This window comes from Dasypus novemcinctus, chromosome 24 (genome assembly GCF_030445035.2).
Source record: "Dasypus novemcinctus isolate mDasNov1 chromosome 24, mDasNov1.1.hap2, whole genome shotgun sequence".
In the NCBI taxonomy this organism is placed as follows: Eukaryota; Metazoa; Chordata; class Mammalia; order Cingulata; family Dasypodidae; genus Dasypus; species Dasypus novemcinctus.
In genome coordinates, this window is record NC_080696.1 from 58,984,029 (window position 1) to 59,009,119 (window position 25,091).

General features: G+C 39.7%; 1 pseudogene; it reads left to right on the forward strand.

The window, feature by feature from the left end:
• Window positions 1–567: 567 nt before the first annotated feature.
• LOC101441335 (ubiquitin-ribosomal protein eS31 fusion protein-like) lies at window positions 568–1,039 on the forward strand (annotated as a pseudogene).
• The last annotated feature ends 24,052 nt before the right edge of the window (window positions 1,040–25,091 follow it).

Below are 25,091 nucleotides of genomic sequence, written 5' to 3' on the forward strand. Positions count from 1 at the left end.
TTGAATCTTGTTCTTGCTGGGGAAATTTTCTCTGCACTGACAGTACTGAGAGCTTAAGAATAAGGGTTATCTATCTTGTGCTTTCTAAGTCGAACCTATTGTTACCACCAAAAATCATTCAAGTACCTATTCATCTATGTTTGACCCTACCATTTCTTTTGACAAAACAAAATAAATGGACACTCCTCTTCTTTCTATCACTAATGAACAAATTCTATCATAATGTTGCTAATACTTTATCATCTGTTATTAATATATATGCTTGGCTACCCCATGGGATAATATGCCTTATTTGGGCCTGACATCCCCAGTACCCAAAAGAGTACCTAGCACCCAAAAGGGCCTCTAGTATTTGCTGAATGAATGAGTTCTATAAATGCTAACATGAATAAACATTAAATTATGCAAATAGCATAGATATTGAACATAGAAAGTATATTGTGTACATATTTGCATGTTTTCTCAAATCCAAAGAAGAAATTCTTAATGTCCTTGATGAAGATATCTATTAAAACTCTTCTTTCCCTTCCTTTCTGATCCACCGTCTGTGGTGGAACTGCCAACAAGATGCCAATTTTCATAAAAACCCTGATGAGAAAGCCCATCACTCTTGAGGTTGAACCCTCAGATACAATAGATAATGTGAAAGCCAAGATCTAGGATAAGGAAGGAATTCCTCAAGATTGGCAGAGACTGATCTTTGCTGGCAAGCAACTGGAAGATGGACGTATCTTGTCTGACTACAACATTCAAAAGGAGTCCACTCTTCATGTTGTATTGAGACTTCTTGGTGGTGCTAAGAAAAGGAAGAAATCTTACACTACTCCCAAGAAGAATAAATGTAAGAGAAAGAAGGTTAAGCTGGCTGTCCTGAAATATTAATACTATAAGGTGGATGAGAATGGCAAAATTAGTCACCTTCATTGGGAGTGCCCTTCAGATGAATGTGGTGCTGGAGTTTTTATGGCCAGCCACTTCGACAGACCTTACTGTAGCAAGTGTTGCCTGACACTGCTTCAACAAACCAGAAGACAAGTAACTGTGTGTGGATTAATAAAAACATGAACTAAGAAAAAAAATTTTAAACCCTATTTGGGTTTACTCTTTAAAACAATATGACGTGTTAGAAATATGAGTGTATAGGATTATCTGGAAAAGGTAGTGATTAGGGAATTGGGCAGAAAAGTGACCATAAATTTTCTTGGGCAGACAATATGTTTTGGCTTCCACTGAATCTTTCCTACCTGATAGCTAACATAAATTCAGTAAATATTAAATGAACATTTAAATTTACTTCTATATATTAGTCTAATGTCTTAGAACTCTTAAACAATTGATATTTTCCCTTGATAATATGAAGCATGACAAGTGTCCTGGTTTAATGACCATATAATGCCAATAAAATATTAAACACTATTAGGCACCTACTGCATACCATGCACTCTGGAAGCTGGGAATCCCACTCAGAATAAAACAGGTATGAGCTCATCACTGAAGGACCTACAGTCAGGGCAAATCTAAAGACCTTGAGTAAGTAATCATTAGCTTGGTGCTGAGAGGAAAGAAGTTTGCATTTAGCACATGTTGTAGATAAGAAGATACCAGAATATTTAGGGGATTGAATCTTTTTACTGACAATATAATAGCCAGGCCCTGAGCCTCAACAGACTCCAGCTCTTACAATCTGAATTATTGGACTCACCTCACTCAGCTAAGATGAAGTTGAAGAAGGGCAACCACCACACCATGGAGCCTAGAATGCCTACAACTGAAAGCAGGAGGATTGCATCCAGTAACCATGTGGAATCTGAGCCTCCTCTTGACATAGAGGTGCAACGGACACAACCAATCCAAGGACCTCAGAGAAAAGGTGGCAATGGAGTGGGAAAAGTGGACATGGTGGCTGATGGGTATGGGGAATGGCAGGAAGAGATGAGATGTGGAGGCGCCTTTGGGACTTGGAGTTGCCCTGGATGGTGCTTCAGGGGCAATCACCGGACATTGTAAATCCTCCCAGGGCTCACTGGATGGAATGGGGGAGAGTGTGGGCCATGATGTGGACCAATGACCATGAGGTGCAGAGATACCCAGAGATGTACTTACCAAATGCAATGGATGTGTCATGATGATGGGAGTGAGTGTTGCTGGGGGGGGGAGTGGTGCGGTGGGGGTGGTGGGGTCGAATGGAACCTCATATTTTTTTAATGTAATATTTTTACAAAATCAATAAAAAAATAAAAAAAAAAGATACCAGAACTGAATTTCTCCCTGCTTTGGATCATTGTAAACCTAAATTCTATTTGCAATTATCAAAAAAGGTGTGGAACTTGTCTAATTGTCATTCAATCCATTCAGCCCAACTAAAAACTTGAGGGAATGTCCTTGTCAGGCCCTTGCTGAAGAGACCCCTCTGAGGCCCTGGCATTTTTCAGACACCTACCTGAGGGCATAGATGTTTCTTCAAGGGCACAGACTAATACCTTTCTAGAAGGTTGTTCCAAGGTCTAGAAAAGGATTTCCATAATCTCACCCCTTTCCTCACTTCACATGAATATTCCAAGTGATACTATTCTCCAAGGTCAGATGGCAGAGTGAAATATCTTTAACACTGGAAGAGAAATGATCAAAGTCTCTAAGATCATAAAGACTGTAGAATGGCTTAAAGTCTTTGATTTAAAGCAACAAAGACATCTGAACCAGGTGAAGCTAGCTAAAGAGGGGGCTTTACCATGTGGCAATAGGGATATCTCAAGGAACCAATGACAGGGAGCGAGCTGGGGATAATAGAATTGATAATACAATTAAGGACAAGCCCCAAAGATTATCTTTCATTTCCTCATCACTGATCCTTTCTTTATATCAGCTTCATTCTTTTTGCTTCTTTTCCCTGCTCCATAGATTGAGTAGAAGATTATCATCTATTTTCTGAGAGAGACTATTTATGTCTGTTTTTCTGTCTTTCTCTCTCAGAGAATGTTAATTGCTCCCAAAATCTATCTGTTCTCCCTTATTTCCCAGCTATAGATTCCAATAATAGCATCATGTCACATGGTCAACTGAGGTGTCTGTATATCTCAACCTCACTTGTAGCTCCTATGCCCACATGGTTAAGTTCTGACCAATGGAATAGAAGAAGCTTATCTTGGACAAGTACAATTCTCAAGAAGTATTCTTAAAGGGAGAATTTCTCCCTTTCCCCTCTAACATGCTTCAGGCCTGGTAGCTGAACTGAAGCAACATCTTGGACCATAGGGTAAGTGAATAAATAAATGTACAATGAGGGAGAAGGAGCCTGGGTCCCTTACACCTTACACCAACAATCTCAGAATGTTGATTCCTGGATTTCAATGTTAGAGTTAAGTCCTATCTTTTTAAAGCTACTCTGAAGTTTGGCTTTTCTGTATTAACTCCTTTACCTAACATTAACAGATAGATACTGTCTCTTCCCCCATCTCTCTACTATTTTTTTTCTCCCTCGTATGTCCTCTACCATTTTGCTATATCCAAATTCCTTAGGAAAGACCCTTGTCCTTGATCCTATTGACTAATCAGGAAGCTTAGTCATATTTTAAAAAAAAAAATGGTTCTCCCTCCAACCCCCACTTACTGAGAGAGCTTTTATGGGGTCTTTGTGAATTAGTCTCCAAAGATTCCAGTAGAGTCCAGATGGAAAAGGAGAAGAATTGGGAATTGTTTGCCATATCATAGGAAATATCCATTGAGACCTGAAAAGGATATTTTACTAGGTCAGATAACCTAAGTGCCTTGTTACAAAAGGGGTATTAAAATTAGAGAACTCATCAACTCATGAAGCCAAATTATTTCAAAGGGGCTCAGAAACAATTTAGTGAATATCTAAGTTTGATCAGTAAGACATTTTTTTAATAATGTTACCCCTGCTATGGACTCCCTTCCTTCCTTCCTTCCTTCCTTCCTTCCTTCCTTCCCTCCTTCCTTCCTTCCTTCCTTCCTTCCTCCCTCCCTCCCTCCCTCCCTTCCTTCCTTCCTTTCCATTTAAAAAATATAAGAGGTCCCGATATACCCCCTACCCCTCACCCCACTCCTCCCACATCAACAACCTCTTTCATCATCATGGCACATTCATTGCATTTGGTGAATACATTTTGGAGCACTGCTGCACCATATGGATAATGGTTTACATTGTAGTGTACACTCTCCCTCAGTCCACCCAGTGGGCCATGGCAGGACATACAACATCCAGCATCTGTCCCTGCAGTACCACCCAGGACAATTCCAAGTCCTGAAAATGCCCCCACATCATATCTCTTCTTTAAGGACTCTCTTGGCACAAGCCTAACCTTTAGGTTAAGGTCAAGGAATGATTACAAAGTCCTTTCCTGGCACCTCTTTCTCATTTGCCACAAAAGAAAGATCCCTGGACCAAAGGGCCAAGGATTTGACAAATGATGATTCTTAAATTCCTATCATTACTTTTAAGTAGAAGGAATAGGGTAAAAGTGCTCTTTTTGTAGTGCTTCTTCTAAAATATTCAAAGCATGTTGCTGTCTACCTCCACCCAGGTGTGGTACAAGACTCCCAGGAATGATCCTCCCTGGCACCAAGGGATTATTACCAAGTGCCAACTAGCAATGCACCTGGAAAAAGACCTTGACCAAAAGGGGGAAATGGTAAATATATATGAGTTTTTATGGCTAAGAGATTCATTGGGAGTTGGGAGGTCATTCCAGAGGTTACACTTATACATGTCTCAGCAGGATCTCATTGACTGACACAGTAAATAGTGCTTCAAATAGCAGAGATCCTGAGGGCTCTAGAGACATTTAGATACTATAGGCAGGGCAGAAAGTTCGGGAGTTTGGCACCTTGCCAGTAGGTCTTACCTTTGAATTTATGCTCCCCACTGTGACAGATTTGGACTTATTTATGGTTTCCCTACACATGGCCCTTCTACCCCTTCTATTTGAACCTATAGTTAGTACTAGAGTTGATGGTTATATGACCAAGAGACTTTAATCTTTGATCAATTGGGCCTGGAATCTCAGCAGAGTTGTGACACCTACTCTCCAGCTCATTGGACTCACCCAAGACAACTAACAAGGTAATGATGATGGACAACACCCATCTCAAAGAACAGAGAGAATCTGCAACTTCAAGCAAGGTAGTTCCATCCATCTGCCCCATGGGATCTAAGCCCCCTCTCAAGGAGAGACAGAGTGGGCATCACCATCCCAAAATCCTCAGGATTGGGGAATAAATGATGAACTAAAGTAGTCTTACTATTATTCTACTATAGACTTATTGTTATTCTAGGACTGGAAGAACTTTTATCATTGATGTGGGGGCAGTGGCCACCAGAGGTTCTGAGGGGAAGGAGAGGAAAAAATAGGTATAATATGGGGGCATTTTTGGCAACTGGAATTGTCCTTCATGATGTTGCAATGATGGGTACAGTCCATTATGTATTTTGTCAAAACTTAAACAAATTGTGTGGGACAGAGTGCAAACTTTAGTGTAAACTATAATCCATGGTCAGTGGCAATGCTTCAATATGTGTTCACCAATTATAACAAATGTCCCACACTAATGAAGAAAGTTGTTAAGGTAGGAAAGTGTGGGAGGGAGAGGGAGTGGGCATATGGAAATCCCCTATTTTTTTTTTTACGTAACATTTATTATAGCTAAACTTTGTTTTAAAAATTAATTAATTTTTAATAAAAAGCACGATGCTGTGAACTAAGTACATCTCAAAGGCACGTCAGGGTAGGCTGAGATCTCAGCTGTTTGTTGATATCATAGGAATCAGTGCAAGTATTAGCACAACTATATTTAATATGGCCAGAAGGGTGCAAAACCACTAAGGCATTTATCCCATCATTCAACCTCTGCCTCCACCCTCTCACTTCATCAGCCACATTTCACTATATCTTTTTTATTAGAGATGGTTTCTTTGCTTCACTGATAATTGGAATATTGGCCCTTCTTTGATGGTCTATAAATTTGGCAGTTATTGTGCTTATGGCTGTGTCAGTGTGACACAGTATTTCAGCCAGGAGAACTGTTGGATGAATTTGTCCAGGGAAGACAAACATTTGGAATACCATGCTTGATTTGGGATTAGGGCCCACGGAATCTGAACGCCTCCTCATAGGGCCAATACAGTGACATTTTAAAACACGTTGCAGGTGATTTCAATGTGCATTTGGGGTTCAAAAGCTCTTTTCTAATCTCTGACTCTTATGTATTGCAAGGTTGTTATGATGAGCAAATGAAATGAGGCTTGTAAAAGTCCTATGAAATATAAAACTTCTTCACACTGGCAGGGTGTAGTAGATACAGTAGTGTCAAGTAAAACTCCTACTCAGTCTTTTAAAATAGATAATGCCCTGATATGACAATAAGTTTGTAGAATTGTTCATATTTCTAACCAAGAGCAACACTTCACACATTTAACACATGGTGATGTGACCCTTACACGTTTTATCCACAGCTTCTACATTTTCCACTTAGGAGGTTGTAGCAGTTTGACATTGTTCATGAATTCCAAAAAGAGATATTGGATTACATTTGTAAACTGGTCTGTCCCTTTGGGTATATCAGGTTATATTGGATTCAGAGGTTTCACTTTTACTTGATTAAATAATGATTAAGGCTTTGATTGGGCCACTGCAATAGGATGTTTAGTCCCCACCCCTTTGGTGGGTGGGGACTCACAGAGAAACTGTACTGCAAAGAAGGGAGGTTGGAGCCCGGGAAGTGAGCACACAGAGAAGCAGATACAGCAGGGGCCCTGGGAAGAGAGACAAGCTGTTTGCCTGATAGTCTACAGCTGGCCTTATGGAGCTAGCAGAGCAGCTGAGCCCAGAGAGAGGCAATCCCCGGGAAGAGAGGAACCCAGGAAGCCTGAACTCTTGCAGATGTTGGCAGTCATCTTGCCCCAACACTTGACGATAGACTTTGGTGAGGGAAGTAACTTATGCTTTATGGCCTGGTAACTGTAAGCTTCTACCCCAAATAAATACTGAAATAAATAAAACAGCTGATTTCTGGTATTTTGCATCAGCACCCCTTTGGCTGACTAATGCAGAGGTCTTGAACCTAATGTGAACCCAAATGGTGCACAGGGATTGATGTTTATGGGAGTCGGGGTGGGAGTGGGGGGTGGACTGCCAGATGAATAGTAGGAGCCTGCGGATTAAGGGTGAACCTCTGGCTGCTTGCCAAAAGAAATTGGAACTTGTACTCATGCATTGGGGATCTGGAGAAAACAGATACATCAGATGGTCCTATGTGTTCTGTCTCATACCTAAAGGACATTAATAGGTCTAAAATTTCTAGGGAAAATAAAAAATAAAATAATTAGTTTAAGATCTAGGACTAGGCAAATTGTTCTTAGATGTAACTCTAAAAACACTATCCATAAAAGTGAAAATTGATAATTAGTCCTCAGCAAAATTAAGAAGATGAAATGACAATCCAAGGATTGGGAGAAAATATTTGCAAAGCACATATCTGACAAAGGACTACTGTCTAGAAAGGAGCATTCAAATGCTCCTTTGAATGTATAAAAGGAGCATTCAAAACTCAAAAGGAAAAAACACCTGAACTGTCCAATTAACAAATGGGCAAAAGGCATGAAGAGACAGTTTATTGAAGATGATAATATAGATGCAAATAAGCACATAAAAACATGTTCAACATTATTCCAACAAGGAAATAAAAAATTAAAGCCACAATGTGAGATCACTATACACATACTAGAATTGCTAAAATACAAGAGTGACAAAACAAAATGATGGCAAGGATGCAGAGAAACTAGATCACTTATGTATTACTGGTGGGATGTAAAATGCTACATCCACTCTGGAAAGCAATTTGTTAGTTTCTTAAATAAGTAAATATATAATCCAGCAATGCACCTCTGGCCTTTATCCCAGAGAAATGAAAATTTGTGTTCACACAACAACTTGTTCACAATGCTTGTAGGAACTTTATCCATAATAACCCCAAATGGGAAACAACCTGGACGTTCTTAAATATGTAAAGGATTAAACAAATGTTGTACATACACAGAATACTACTCAGTGTTAAAAAAAAAAAAAAAAGAAAAAGAAGGATGTAATTGATACATGCAACAAACTAGGTGAATCTTCCAAAAAATATGCTGAGTATAAAAAAGCCAATACCACAAGGATGAATCCTGTATTATTCTACTTATACAACCTTTTTTAAATGACAAAATTATAGAAATGGAGAACAAATTAGTGGTTGTCAGAGTTTAAGGAAAGTTGTGACTGGAAGGGAATTAGGTATGGCTGTAAAAGGTCAACATGAGACATCCTTGTAGGGGTGAAATTCTTCTGTACCTTGACTGTATCAAATTCAATTTCCTGGCTGTGATATTGTACTATAGTTCAGCCCATGTACACATTGGGCAACTGGGTAAAGGATAAAAGGAATCTATGTAATTTTCCTTTTAATTGTATATAAATCAATTATCTCAAATTAAAAAGTCTAATTAAAAATAAGCATAATGGTTCAAATCTAAATGCATTGCCTGTGCAATTAAACTAAGTTGGCCAGCATTTATTGACATTATTAATTAGGTATATTTAGATACTACAGGGGTCCAGTGGTGTGTGTGAAATTGGTCTGCTACAAAATTGCGGGGCAGTAAAGCATGGCAGACACAATGCATTGAATCCATGATGATGGGTGGCGAAATGCTTGTTTTGTCCTTAATCCCAGTTCTCAGCCCCAACCTCATTGGTAGAGGGACAACCATGTGCCTCTATTTGAAGATTCATGGGTGCTTCCTGATTACCACTGCTCACATCTCTGAAGTGAAAGTTACCTTGTCCAACTTTCCCCAAGACCATTGTATCTTGATTTATTCAGGGCATGTGAACTTGAGCTTCTTTTTGTTGGTTATACATAGAGAAATAGCCTGATCAGAGTTACTGGTTCAAATTCTGACTGTTATTCATTAGCAACTTACTTAATGTCTCTGCCCTTCTGTTTCCTCACCTGTAAATATAGAAATAAGTATTACCTAAAAGGGTTGATGTGATAATTAAATGAACTAATATTTTTAAAGTCAGTAAAGTCCTAACCGTATTTGTTAAATTTATATTTTGGCCTTGGATAGTTTCTTCTGACTATAATTTAGAAAATGAACAAGTCATTGAAAATAAATTACTCATTTTTTGGTAACTTTTTCTGGCCCTCTTATAGATTAATATTCTGATTTGCAAATGATCACAAAGAATTTGAGTATTGTTATAAGAAAAAAAACTAAGTTGTTAAAATGATACATTCTTAAAACATGATTTGAATGTTTCATTCTGTTAAAATGTTGCCCTGCATTTAAACATTTAGGAATTTTGTTTTCTTTTTCTAATTTAAATCCAACACATTTCAGGATGAACTCTCACAGGCTATGTTTTATTAGTAATACACAGTCGATGTTGAACAGGTAGATGCTTGGATTTGATCTATCCACTGAGATAACCTGAATGCTCCCCAGGACCCTCCCCCCACCCTGTTCCATTTTTCCCACCAACGAACTCCCTCAGGCATATCAATGAAAATATCAACTGTGTGGTATTTAGCCAGGGTGATGGGATAAATATATAAAAAGATAATAGTACATACAATTACTCAAAGCTCTAGATATGTCATTAGAGTTGGTGATTTGCTGAAGGGCACCGTTGATAGCTAGAAAATTTGGACCCTCTCACTAACAACTTAGAACTATGTCATTTCTCAGAGTGACAGCAGAATGGATGCCTAGAGATAATAAGTTCATTAATCTTACCCCAATAACATTTCAAAGGAGCAAAGAGATGTGGATAAGTGACTTAAAAAGATAAAAAGAACTGGCCACCAGAGGTCTCCACCTTGCAAGGCAAATAACAAAACAAACAAAAAAAGGAGACACAAAGGGTGGTGGATTTAAGTACAGTGGGGGTGATTTTTGTCCCCAGGGGACATTTGATAATGCTGGGGACATTTTGAGTTGTCACCACTGAAGGAGGGGAACTACTAGCATCTAGTAGTGGGAAGAGGCCAGAAGGCTGCTAAATACCCTACAATCCCTAAATATTAATAATGCAGAGATTTAAAGAGCCTTTTAGGGATTTTGATTTGCTTGATTGGCTTTGAAATCCACCATGCCTCCATCAGGTCTTTGTTCCTTTTTTCTAACATGAGACAGTAAAAGACAGGAAGAACAATCAGTAGGAGACTAAACACTGTTCTCCTCCATCCTTTTGCAGATATCTGTGTTGCAGACCCTGCACTATAATACCTCTGTAAACTATTATTTCCTTTTTACTTGACTTCCTCACCATACCATGATGTTTCACTGAGGACTTGGGCAAGATCATTTTTATTTTTGTATGCCTAGAGTTTCATGTAGTGTCTGGCATGGTACACACTTAATAAAAGGTCTGTTGAATGAATAATATCATGAATTAATCATTTTAGGGTACAGACTAAAGTAATCAAGAGTAAGTTCTACATTTAAAGAACGTATACTTCTGAAGCAATCAGTGCAGAGCTTAACAGAAGATTGTGGCATTAGAAGCAGGCAAAGTGTGGTGGGAACGGGCAATATAGGTTGTTAGGAAGAAAATTGAGATGCAACAAAGTTTTGAAGGAAGATGTCACACAGAAACATTATACACAATCAAGAAGTTATTCAAGTTTAAAGTCAATCAACCAACTTTCTCAATCCAAAAGGTCCAGGAACTCCTCCTTGAAAAACTACTTGGCAATACTACCTAGCTGTTTGAAATTTTAATCTAAATAAAAAACTTCCAATAGAGGAACAATGATAAAAGGGTTGATTGTTGGTGAACACTGAATATATATGTTACAGAAATTATGTTTAGAGTGTTTACATAATAAGCCTGAAAATGTAAAAATATTATAATGGATGAATAAATGAATGAATGAGTCACAAATTTGAAGGTAGCAGAGGGGATGGAAAAAAGTGTTAGAATCTGTAGTTATTCCACTGAATAAATCAATTCTGTAAAACTACAGGTTAAAAAAAGAATTCCAGATTCTTAAAGTTATTTATAATCTTTTGTAAAGTTTAGAGGGGTTGAAATGAACTATTTCTTTTGGAGTAGAATCATTTATTTACATTCCAATAATTCTTTGTATTTCTCTTGAGTGTACTTGTCTCCTGTTAAATTTAATGAAATATTTAATATTTTGCATTTAAAAATTCTCTATAACATTTCCCTAAATTATTTCTTTTCCACTCCCATTCATCTATCCATCAATCCATTCATCCATCTATCCACACAGGTTTGAAGAAAGAAAGCTGAAATAATAATTATACAATGTTACTTAGGACTGTTTCTGCATGCTTGGATTTGAAGTTTGTGATAGACTGAATCATGGATCCCAACAACACATGCTCTTAATCTTAATCCACACCTCTGTGAGTATGAACCCATTGTAAATAGGACCTTTTAATGATGTTATTTTCAGTTAAGCTGTGGCCATCTGAATCGGTATAGTCTTATCCTACTACTGGAGACTGTATAAAGAGAAAGCCACAAGGAGGGGCCAGAAGCAGGGAGTCAGCAAAAACCTTAGAGTGGAAAGAGCAGAGGATATCACCCAGTGACAACCTAAGGAACCCTAAGGCTATCTGGCAGCCAGCCCCAGAATGCTACAGTCTTTGGGAATAAAGCAAGCCTTGCTGAGATCTTGATTTTGGTCTTCCTCTAGTCCCAAAACTGAGCCGATAAATTCCTTGTTTAAGCCCAAATCAGTTTGTGACAGCAGTTCAGGCAAATTAAGAGAGTTTTTAGCAGAAATTAAGGTGATACTATTACAAATACTTAAAACTTTCCAAATGGTTTTGGAATTGGATGATGGGTAGAGGTTGGAAGAGTTTTGAGCCACTTGGTAGAAAAGGCCTGGATTGTGTTGAAGAAACTGTCTGTAAAACTATGTAAAACCTTTAACAGGTGTTTCTGCAGACCTAGAGAAAAATGATGAATGTATTATTTCAAACTAGAAGGAAGGCAATTCTTGTTATAAAATGGCAGAGAACTTAGCAACATTTGTTCTTATGTCAGAAGGAAGGCAGAATTTGTAAGTGATGAACTTGGAATTTAGCTGAGGAGATTTCTCCTTGCTGCTTATAGTAAAATGCAAAAGGAAAGGAATAAACTGAGGAATGAACTTTCAAGTATAAAGGAACCAGCAACTGATGATTTTGGAAATTTTCATCCTATCCAGATAGTGTACTCTGCGGCTAGGTCCTGAAGCAGCTTTATCCAGGCCCTCCCTGAGCTCCTGGGAGGTGAGACCCCAAGAACAGGATTCTGTGTGAGGGTTTTGCTAAATAATGCTTTGCTAAAGAGGGTGTGACTTGAGCATCCCTTTGCTAATAAGAATAGGCACCTGATTCATAGATCCAGCCATCCCATTTCTGAGGAAGACAGGATTGGAAATGTATTTGTCTAGGAAAATCCGTGGACATCCTTTTTTTCTGGTGGTTTGGACCCCTTTGAACTGCGTAGAACACAGACAAGGTTTTCCAAGTTTTGTATGAACAGAAGCATTAAGAGCCTGGACTGAAAGGGACAGAGATGGGATGAATTGAAGGAAAAATTACTGCAAGGTCAGAATCTCAGAAGCAGAAGGCCCAAGAGATTTCCTCAGGTCAAGAGAATGGGCACACCCAGGTGTGCGGAAAGAGCAGGTTCTCCCCTTTGCTTGGAGGGAGCAGGCCAACTTTCCTGGTGCTAGGAATGGGTGGGCCTTCGCTGATGTTCTGGGTCAGTGCTGCCAGGCCGGTGCTCAGATGTGTGTGTGTGTGTGGGGGGCTACACCCCAGTTTTCAAGCAGAGTGAGGCTGCCACTCCAGTGCTCTGAGAGGGTGGGACTGCCACTCCTGCAGTCTCGAAAGATAAACCAATGATCCAGAGATGATTCTCAGACCTTGAAATCTAATCAAGTTTGAATGCTGGGTTTTGGACTAATTTGAGACCTCTGTTTTCCTTCCAATTTCTTCCTTGTGGAACAGGGATGTTTATCCTATGCCTATCCCATATTGTATTTTGGAAGCAGATAACTTCCAGAATTTTCTAGGTTTCACAGATTCACAGACAGAGAAGAGTGTTGTTCCTGATTGTACTACACCCATAAATGGTTATGATGAGTTTGATGAGTGTGTAACTTTGTGCATAGAGTTACTTCTGAAGTGATTTGAGGCTTTGGGAATTGCTGAGGATGAATATATTTTACACATGGGAAATGCATGTCTTTTGCAGGTCCAATGGGCAGAATGTGTGGTTGAACTATGTAATCCAGCAGACACTTGTTTTTAGTCTTACTCCATGTACTTGTGGGTGTGAACCCATTGTAAATAAGACCTTTGGAAGACGTCGTTTTTAGTTAAGGGTGTGATGAACTGAACCAGGATAAGCCTTAATGTGGATTACTGGAGGCCTTATCAAGAGCTATTTTAAAATTTATTTTAATTTTTCTGCAATTATTTCTTTACAGAGACTATGTATTGCTTTAAGCAAAAAACAGGGGACTCATACTCTTTTTATAAAACTTTACTTTTTAAGTGAACATATTATGAAATTGATTTTTTTACTGTACAGTTCTATGAATCCTAACAAATATATAAAGCTGTATAAGTACCATTACAAATAAGTCATGCAACATTTCCATCACACATTCCCAAAATTACTCATGGTATCCCTATTTTAGGAATACACTTGCCATGCCTAAATCCTGTTCTTCATCATTATAATTTTGTCTTTTTGAGAATGTCTTGTAAATGGAATCATACAGCATGTACAATTTGGAAACTGGCTTGTTTCACCTAGAATAAGGTCTTTGAGATTCATCCAGTGCTGGGTGAATAAAGCGTGTCCCTTATTTTTGCTGTGCATTATTCCGTTGTACAGATGTACCAAAGCTTCTGTTCACCTGCTAAAATACACTGGGGTTGACTTCAACTTGTAATGAATATGAATAAAAATGTGATGAACAGTCATATAACGGCACCTGCACGAACAAAAATTTTCATTTCTCTAGAGTAGATTCTGGAGGGGAAGGTAGAGACCTCAGCAGAGATCAGCGGCCATCCTGATTCTCCTCATGGCCACACAACTGCATCGACAGTCACAGACTTCAGTGAGAAAGCTTCTCTGATGGTGGCTCAATTTGGACATTTTATGGCCTTGGAACCATAAGCTTTTGCACCAAATAAATCTCCTTTATAAAAACCAGTTCATTCTTCACACTCTGCTTTGGCAACTGTAACTAAGACATGGTAAGATTATGTTTGATTTTGTAAGAAGCTGTCAAATTTTCCATAGGGGTTGTACCATTATATATTCCTGCCAGCAATGTATGAGAATGTCAGTTGTTCCACACTCTTGCCAGGACTTGATATTATCACTCTTTATTATTTTAGCCATTTTAATGTGCTGTGGGGATGTATCTCACATCCTGATGACTAATGATGTTGCATATTTTTTGTGATTCTCATATGTTCTCTTTGGTGAAGTGTTTGCTCAAGTCTTTTGCTTAGTTTTTAATTGGATTCTTTGTTGTTTTGTTGTTGTTGTTGCACCATTGAAGTTTGAGGATATTTTGTATATTCTGGATACAAGTATGTCAGATATGTGACTTAGGAATATTTTCTCTCACGCTGTACCTTGCCTTTTTTACTGTCCTAACAGTGTCTTTTGCAGAGCAAAATTTCTTAATTTTGATCAAGTCTAATTTATATGCCTTTTTAAAATTTTATAGATTGTGCTTTTTGTGTCATGTCTAAGAACTGTGCTGAACCTCAAGTCATGGAATTTTCCTACAATTTTTACTTTGACTATGAGTTTTACATTTTAAATTTATATTTATGCTCCATTTTGAGTTAAAATTTTATATGTTCTGAGGCTTAGGTATAAGTTCTTTGATATTATTGAAATGTCTATCCTTTCTCCATTTTATTGCCTTTGTACTTTTTTTCAAAAATATCTTTACCATATTTATGTGGGTCTTTTTCTGGACTCTCTGTTCTCTTCCAAGTATCTATATGTTTTTCTCTTCACCAATGTCATATTGTCTTGATTAGTGTAGTTTTGTATGTAATAAGCCTTAAAGTTGGGTTTTGTTCATTCTCCAACTTTGTTCTTCTTTTTCAAAATTGTTTCGGCTATTCTGATTTCTTTCTATTTCCATGTATATTTTATAGACCACTTGTCTCTATGTACAAAACAATCCTACTGGGATTTTGATTAGAATTACATTATATCTATAGATCACTGGAAGAATTACATTCAGTCATCAATTCCATGCTCAGAGGACAACTCTCCACTTATTTAGGCCTTTTTTGATTTTTTTCATCATTATTTTCACCATATAAATTTCATACATATTTTATTAGATTTGTACTTAAATATTTCATTTTAGGAGCTATTATAAATGGCATTTTTAATGTTAGTTTCCAGTTCTTTATTGCTACTATGCAGAAATGCAGTTGATTTTTGTATGCTGAGCTTGTATCCTGCAATGTATTGAACTCAGTTTTTGGTTACAGGAGGTATATTTCAGATTTTGGGGGGATTTTCTTAGGAGATAATAGAATCCTAATGAACCAGGACAATTTTAAATCTTCCTTTTCAATCTACACACCTTTTATTTCTTATTCTTGACTTACTCAATTTGCTCTGCTTTCCAGAATGAGGTTGAATTGGCGTGTGGAGAGTGGGCACCCTTGCCATGCTTCTTCAGTAGTCAGTCGTTCACACTAAGTGGGATGTTAGGTGCGTAATGTTAGCAATAAATTGCTTATCGTGGTCTTTTCCTAGTTTGCTGAAACTATTTACTGTTTTTTGTTTGTTTGTTTGTTTTTTGTTTTAGTATGTATGTGATTCAACAGTGGAAGAAGAGAAAAAGGAAAAAATGAAAAGGAATAGAGACTTACCCGGTCCATGTGCTGGCATGGCTGGAGGTCCCGCTGCTGCTGGGGACATTGCTCCCACACTGCTGCCACAGATTGCCTGGGGCTATTGGGCACGGGGAATAGGAAAAGAAGAAAAGTAGGAAAAAGAAAAACAGGACACTTTCTCCGGGTCTCTCTATGTAAAGTGACCCTATCCCATTCCTCCAGGAAGAACACAGGGGCTTCTTCTGAGGCTCTCTTCTCCAGCACCCAGGTCCACTTCTGGGTTTTGGACCACATTGCTTCCAGTCTGATAGCAGAGTCAAAAAGTACAAGTCCCCCAATGGTGCTTCAACTTCTTGTCTTCTTCTCCAATCTGCCTGCTATTATTTAACATCCAAGGTCCTTGATGGCGGTTCCATGCCTTCTGTGCAGGCATTTGCAGCTGCATCCAGCAGGAGAGAGACAGCAAAGTGTATTTATGCCTTCTTAGACTGATGGGAACCCTGATACTTCTGAAAAGGGAATTTGAAAAGATATAAGACAAAATATTAATACTGGCTAATGCTGACTAGTAGTGGCAAGAATGATCCTTTTCTTTCCTACATTCTTTTTAAAATTTTATTTTAAAAAGGCAAATTTTCTGTGAGGGGAAATTTTTTTAGTAGCTCATTCCACAGCCTGCATGTAGAAAGCCAGGGGCTCATCTGGGAGGCAGAACTTAAGGACAGAAATCATTCGCGAAACCCGGAATATAGATCAGCTACATCCCTGCTTATCGCCTCTTTGGCTGGATCCAAAGCCGTGAACCCCGATTATTAGCAGCTTGGAAAAGTGGACACTCTTTAACTTGTTCCCTGTCTGATTCCTGAGCTGAGTGGTGGTTTTACGGAGTCTAAGAGGAACGCAAAGTTGGAGGGAAGTGACTTTGAACTAAAGTCAAAGAAACCCGTAAAAGTAAATACATTTTATTAAACTCCATCCGTGACAAAGGAATAAAACAAAGCTTGCAAACGCAAGAGTGATTGAGGGGCACCTGACTTTCTGCTGAGCTCAGTCATTTCACTCGGCGCTTAAATATTGTCATGTATCTCTGTACTCTTTTTCTTGTCTCTAAATGAGGCTTCCTTCAGTTCCCTTAGACTCATTTATTATGCAGTGAGATGTTATTTAAAAATATATATTTCCTTGTAAAGAAGTGACTAATACACTTGCACAGGCCAGCGTTTGTGCTAACTGGGTTTATTTGTCTGTGTCAAAGGAAACTCATAAGATTTCCTTGTGAAGGGGCAAAATCTGATTGGTAACAGGGGTGGACATTTACTTGCAAATTACTGCTTGTCACACACTTGAAACACATATACCATCTAAAGGAAATTTTCTAGCAATTAAATTTGGAGCAGAGCTACTGCAAACCTTCATTCTTAAGGATATCAATTCACATTGAATGTAAAATAACACTGAAGGAATTTGTCCATTTTTTACTTTTTTTACAAAAATTTTATTGTAGTAACATTTATACAATATAACATTTGCCATGTTAACCATTTTTAAGGGTACAATTCAGGGGCATTAATTACATTCTCACTGTTGTGCTACTATCACCACTATCTGTTACCAAAACTTTTTTCTTCACCCCAAAGAGAAATTCTGTACCCATGAAGCATTAACTATTCATTCTCCCTTCCCCCAGCCCCTGGTAAACTGTAATCTACTTTCAGTCTCTATGAATTTCCTTATTTTAGATACTTCATATAAGTAGAATCAAGCAATAATTGTCGTTTTGTGTCTGGCTTCTTCACTGAGCATCACGTGTTCTAGGTCCATCCATATTGTAGCATGGAGCGGCATTTCATTACTTTTTACGGCTAACTGGTGGAATTTGCCCGTCTTAATTGGGAATAAAAAAGCAATCATGGGAAGCAGCTATGGCTCAATCAATTGGGCTCCCGTCTACCATGTGGAGGTCCTGGGTTCATGTCCCAGGGCCTCCTTGTGAAGGCAAGCTGGCCTGCACCTGTAGCAAGCTGATAGCCCACACCTGCAGAGAGCTGATGCCCTGCACGCGTGGAGAGGTGACGGCTCGCTTCCGCGGAGAGCTGGTGCAGCAAGATGACACAACAAAGGGAGACAAGCAGACACAGAAGAATGTGCAGGGAATGGACACAGAGCGCAGACAGCAAGCAAGCCGCAAAGAAGGGGGGCATAAATAAATAAATAAATAATAAATCTTAAAGGAAAAAAAAGCAATCATGTCCATCCTTTCTAGGTTAATAACTATGAAATACTTGACTTAGCTGGATAATCATGGAAACCTCTCCATCACTGGAAGAGATGCAGCCCTGTGATGCTCCAGCTTACATACTGATTACCCCAAGTCCCCAGGACCCTTCTTTAGACCAGTGAGGGTTTCCCATGGGTCTTGCCTTGGTCCAGGGTGACATGAGAAAACCAAGGACAATGGAAAGAGGTTTTCATAAGGCTAGATGTTTTTCAGTTTAAAGTATGTTTGGCACACAGAGTAATGGCCCCCATCCCAAGTCATCCATGTTCAAATCCCCAGAATCTGTGACTATGTCACCTTACATGGCACAGAGACTGCAGATCAGATTAAGTGAAGAACAAAGCTGGAGAGAGAGGTGATTATGGAAGAACTGTCAGAGTCTTTTGACATGGAAAGGACCTAATAGTTTTCTGCTGGTTTTGAAGATGAAGAAGTGGGACTAGGCACTGAGGAATGTAAGTGCCCTTTAGAAGATGGAAAATGCAAGGAAACAGTTTCTCCCCTAGAGTTTCCAGAAAGAACATAGCCCTGCCAACACCTTGATTTTAGTCCAGGGCTACCCCAGTCAGACTTTTGATCTCAAAACTGGAAGATAACAAATTTGCGTTGTTCTAAACCATCAAGTTCATGGTAATTTGTTGTGGCAGTGACAGAAAACCATGACATTTTGAATATTTTTTGTGAGCTTGTGTGTTTCTGACTTTTAAAATGTTCTAAATGTTCTTTTTACCTATGAAATAATAGAAAAATGGGAGAGAGAGAGTTGGTGTGTGTGTGTGTGTGTGTTTAAGGGGTGGTATTTCTGGTTTATTTTCTACTTTGCCAAAAGGAAAAGTAATAATCCTTTCTTAGTTCTCTAATATTCCTCCATTTCCCCACCCTCTATCTCTTCCTCCCTTCTTCCTTTCCTTCCTTTTTTAAACCATGTCATGAAACTTACTCATTGGAAAACCATGGGTATGTAGAGGAAAGCCCATGCTTTTTGGCCTTCTGTGTTTAGCCTTTCCCATCCTTTCTATCTCTCCAGTTTCCCATCCCATCCCACCTGACTCTTGACTTTATTCTCTGATACAGTAGATCCTAAACTTCCTAATGATCAGAATTCCTTGGGACACTTTGAAGATACACACTTCCACTTCCCACCACAGATCTACTGAATCAGCATGGGAGGGGGGAGCATAGAGGAAAGGGAGAGCTCTGCAAATTTGTGTATTTAGCAAAGAATCTGGTCATTAGTGCAGTTTGCATGATGCAGTTCTAACAGCAGCAGGCAGTTGAAATTCCTTGTATGTGCTCAGACCACCCACCTCTCCATCCTCCTGGCAGGCTCCTCCACAGGCTGTGGTTGATGCCACTCATGCAGGCTGACTTCATGCGAAAGAGTATCCTAGCTGGCCCTCTTTCCTCCGATCTCACAGGGCCTCCATTCTGCGTAAACTATGATGAGTGCATTCCACGTATTGTTGCATAATCACCTGTTTGTCTGCCTATCTTCATCAAGTAGATTATGTCCTTAAACAAGTCTCATTCATTTTGCTTCCCCAAGGCGCTGCATAGGGCTGGCTACATCTTGATGCTCAAGAAATGCTTATAAAATTAACAAGTGGAAGAATGGCTATAAGAATGAATTAAACAGTAGAGATGTAGTGCCATGAAGTAATTCTCTACTTTCTCTCTTTAAGTATCATGTTCATTTTCAGTTAATTGCCCATGGAACCTGGTTTAGAAGGTCCATCACAAAGGTCTGCATGAGAAGATAAATTCAGTGTGTGGGTTTTCTGTGCTAGAAAGAAAGAAGTCATTTGTGCCAACTCTACCTTCAAAAATGCATGTTGTCACCCACTCATCACTTCTCTCCACTCCCATGGATAGCACATGGTCCAAGCTTCTATCACCTCTGGGCTCCCCCTTGAACATGACAAACACTAGGGCTTTGGCCCTTGCCAATCCCTCTGCCTGAGAGGATCTTTGCCCAGATTTATCATGGGGAGGTATTTTTTTTTCCCTCTCTGTTTTTTTTTTAAATGTTGCATTCAAAAAGTATAAGAGGTGCCCATATACCCTCCTCACCCCACTCCTCCCACATCAACAACCTCTTTCATCATCGTGGGACATTCATTGTATTTGGTGAATACATTTTGGAGCACTGCTGTACTGCATGGATTATAGTTTACATTGTAGTTTACACTCTCCCCCAGTCCAACTGATGGGCCATGGCAGAACATACAATGTCTAGCATCTGTCCCTACAGTACCACCCAGGACAACTCCAAGTCCTGAAAATGCCCTCATGGGGAGATTTTGACTTTCCATCCTTTCTAAATAGTGCCCCTTACCACATACTGTTCATTTACCCTGTTTTATTATTTTCTTTAAAGAACTTATATGGATGTCAATTATATATTTATTTGTATTTTACCATCCCAATTAGAATATAAGTTCCAGGAAGGCAAAAATTTTGTCTTCTTTGTTGACTAATCTATCCCTGGTTGAAACTATCTGTTGGATGCTGAAAATGGGTGTGACAGGATGCTCCACTATAACCAAGCAACCTGGCTATTCTGTAGCACCAGGTACAGCATGTACATGTACTCACCCTAGCCACGATGCAGCAGGTGTCTTAAAGTGGTGCTTTAATGTACGTAAGGTGCATCTGCATTTGCTGAGATACAGGAATTTGGTGCATATTTTGTTTCCCAGCCTTACATGGCTGATATCTAGGAAAGCACTTAAGATTTTTGTGTTTTGAGTTGTTGTTTTATTTTTTTCTTATGGAAGTGGCCCCTGATTTATTGTCCGCTGCTGCCTGAGGCAACAGACGGGGTGTGTTGTGGATCCTGGTGTTCTTGGATGTGGGTCCAGTTTAGCTCTCTCTGTGCCTATAATGAAGCTGCTGAGATCCAATTAAAAATAAAATAAACAAAGAATAGAAGGTGTGCCCAGGGACAGGGCAGCCACAGAAACCTTGTTTACTTTTGCAGGATTGCCGCATGCTCTGTTTCCAGTTCCCTCGCCAGAACGTCCTCTTTGTTTTGAATTCCTGGAGTTGGAGGGGGCTGCCCATGCCCATCTGCAGGATTTGATCCTGGCTTTTAAATTTTTTTTTTTTTTTTTACTGCTTAGTAACTCTGTGATAGCAAGCCCAGAACTTTTCTTTGTTAGCTTCAGGCCGTTAATGCCTGCATTATCATTCTATACAGAAGTCTCTTGCCTCATTTTACTGATGCCCTGCAGGGATTTCTGAACCCTGATCAGTTTTCCCTCCTCACTGTGAAGCATTTCTTTTTCCTTCTAGACTATAAATGTAGCGACTGTAGCCTTATCTCCAGACACTGACTTCAGTTCTTTGCTTCCCCCAGTTTTCCTCTGCCTCTGATGTCTCTAGCTTTTCCAGTTTCTAAGAATAAAAAATAGCCTCCAGGGATCAGTGTCCCAGGCTGCGTGGTGGTTGTCTGTTTTGATTGACTGTTTCATTGCTTCCATGGCCAATTCTATACGTCGACAGGCCCCTGCTTGCAAAGGAGTTGCCGTGTCATACGGAGCTGGTTCATTTGCTGGCCATGAATAACTGTCGGACAGTGACTTTGATAGCTTTTCAGAGAATCAACCCTGCCTTTGAAATTATATTTTAAAAGCTCTTAGATGTCTGGGTTCACATTCTTTGCCTGAAAAGGGAATAAAAGAAAAAAAAAGGATATATTGGCTAAATCAAAGGACAACACTTCTTTCTTCCCTAGCCCATCCTATCCAGTCCAAGTGCATTGTCTATAAGGGACACAATATAGGCACGTGCTTTGAACTTTGATGGCTGGATGGCGTGAAGGGAAAGGAACGAAACCTTGATTACCACGGGTTGCTAGTTGAATGAATTTGGGCAATCGGAAAATTCAAAATTATTCTAATCCGAGGTGGGCGACTCATTCTAGTTTGCCTGGAATTTTCCGATTTTGCACTTACAATCTTGTATCACAAGCAAACCAGGACGATTAGTCACTGTCTAAGTTTGGCAGGGCTGCTATGACAAATACCACACCCTGGCTTGACTTAAGCAAAAGGAATTTACTGGTTCACAGTTTTAGAGTCTGGAAATCCAAAATCCAGGTATCTCCTGGCCATGGTTTCTCCCCACATTTCCAGCATTCTGCTGCCGATTTACTGGCAATCCGAGGGCCTCGTTGGTTTGTAGCTGCATTTCACGTGGTGATCTCTCCTCTGGCTTCTGCTTCCATGTCCAATTTCCTTTGCTTATATTATAATGGAGTAAGATCTGTCCTCATTTGGTTTGGCCTCACCTTACCTAATAACATCTTCATTGATCCTATTTACAAATGGGGTCACACACACAGGCCTGGGGGTGAGGATTTGAACATGTCTTCACAGGGGCCATGATGCAATCCCCAACACTCACCCTATAAAGTCATTCAAACACAGTTTGAGGATTTACCATGTGCCCAGCATGTCCCTGAAGCAGACTCACGGCTTGCTCAGCCACCCTTAAACTCGTCCTTCTCTGCTTTCTCCTTCCTTATGTTTACATAAACCTGTACAAGCTGTCCTTCTGTTAACGATTTCACATTCACGCCTGGCCTTGGTTGTCCTGACCATTTGACCCTCTGTTGATTAGATTTCATTCTCTGACACAACTTTGGTCTTTTGTAGATCCAAAATGAACATGCTGCTTGGAATGATAATGAAAATAAAGTGTGAGTAAATTCTATGGAAGACAATAACTCACAATGGAAAATTAGTGTGGAATGTAAAGGTAGCAAGGTGGGGCTGTGTCCTGCCACAGGCACACAGTGTCTGCCCACCGATTTACTCGAATGCTGTTAAAATGTCAAAAGCAAGTATTTCTTTTTTCTCCAGTCTGAGCGTGACGCTAACAGGGGCATTCAGCTAAATCCCTCCCAGGTGCTAAAACAGTATGTGGTTTAGGAACTCAGAGGTAATTATTGCTGAATGCATTGTACAGTCGGTGCACCTGCCAGGTAGAGGTTATGGAAGTGTGTGCAGGGGGAGCACCAAGAGAATTTGAAGGGCAATTCCTAGGTCATCAAAAGGCAGGCATGCAGTCAAACATATTCACAATATGGTTATCAAGGCAAATAACCCAGGAGGAGCTACGAGTCCTGGGCAAGGTAGGGCAGTGGTTCTAAGTCAGAGAAAATGCCAGCACCACCCTGAGAAATCAAGGCACTAGAGGACGGTGCCTATCCTGCAACTGACTCACAGTGAGTTTTCTTGTAGAAAAACTGCATGTTGGTTTATTTAGATCCTGTCTTGTGTATACAAGAGGAACATTTGGATGGATTTTCTAAAATGAAAATTGAGAGGGGGAGAAATCATTATTCAATATGTTCATTTAGCCATTAAAAATATGAGTGTTGGACAATACCTTGGGAAGAAATGGAGAAAAATACCAGCAACAAAACACCAGTGTCTCTGCTCTCATGGAGCTTAAGGTCCAATGGGAGATTCAGAAATTGATCAACTAATTATTAATTTTTAATATAAAATCACTAGTGTGACAACATCATGAAGAGAGGCACCAGGGTATCGGAAAGCATATAGCAGAGAGATTCAAATCAGTCGGGGGGCCTTCTGTGAAGTAGTGAAAATTGGGTGAGGTGGCTAATGCCCCGGCTTCTTCTGTGCCTTGTCTATGTTGGGCACCACTACAAGGTTTCCCTGCATTTCTCAATTAGTTCTCACAGCGACTTTCACAGATAGCCACTATTCTTTCACAACTCCAATAACTTTATGAGGAATGGTCAATGATATTAGGAGAAATAATCCTCTCATTAGCTCTGACCTGAGGTGGGATACCCTATCACTCTAACTACTTTTACGAGAACTATTCTGTATGGTGTCCTAGCATGCAGGCCCCCATAGCCTCTCTCTTGCCTCTGCATAACCGGGGTCCAGAACCAAGTACCGCAAAGCGTAGCTACTTAGATATTACTTGTAGTGAATGTTTTCATTGCCACTTTGCGGATTAGAAAATTGTGCCCTAGAAGGTAAAGTATTGTGCTTAGAGGCACATTGGTTAGAACCAAGCTCTGTCTCCAGAGCCAAAAGAGGAAAAGGGAACGATCAAAAGAAACAGCAGGTGCAAGTGCGTATTCCTGAAGGTCCGTGTCTTTGCTGCCAGTCTTGTACATCCAGGCGGGCAGGCACCTGCAGCCCCTCCCTCTAGGCATGTGTCTTTCTCCTTAGAGCAGATTTTGGGGGGGGATCTTTACCTCTTCGTTGTTAGGATAAATATGTATCAGCACATGGGTAAGGGGCTTTGAATCATGGTCCCTCAAGATTGCCTGTCTTCCTAGTAATAGTACAAACAGGTGTGTCCAGTCACCCAACTCAAGGGCTAGATCTCTGGCTTGGGATTGTTGTGTGCTAACAATCCCTTCTGGAAAATCTTATAAGTGCCTTTTGAAAGCTGCATAGCTCTGAGGAACTTTCAAACAGCAGAAGCACAAAAACTCAAAACCTTGAGACTTTGCTCACATGTCTTAAATAAAATTCTTGTAGTGTGGCCATGGCTACTTATAAAAACAATTTACATAAATTGATGTACTCTTTGAGAGGGTGGAGAGGGTGGTTTTAATTTTTTTAAACTTTCTTTTCCCTTTAGTTTTAGTAGCCGCAGGGGTCTTGAGAAAACAACTTTTAATAGCACCTGCTTGTTAATTTATTGACATCACTCACGTGGACCCTGTTTCAGGAGACTCTCTGAGGTCCCCCGTGTAGAACTAGAGTGTTGACGTGGCCTGGATTTCATGTTGCCAGAGGAGTCCTTCCCCCGTGCCTCATGCTTCCTGGACCCTTAGATGCTTCAACTCATTTTTGGATATTTTACTACTAAAAGAATTGAAGAGTCTGCTGAAGATCTAGGCAG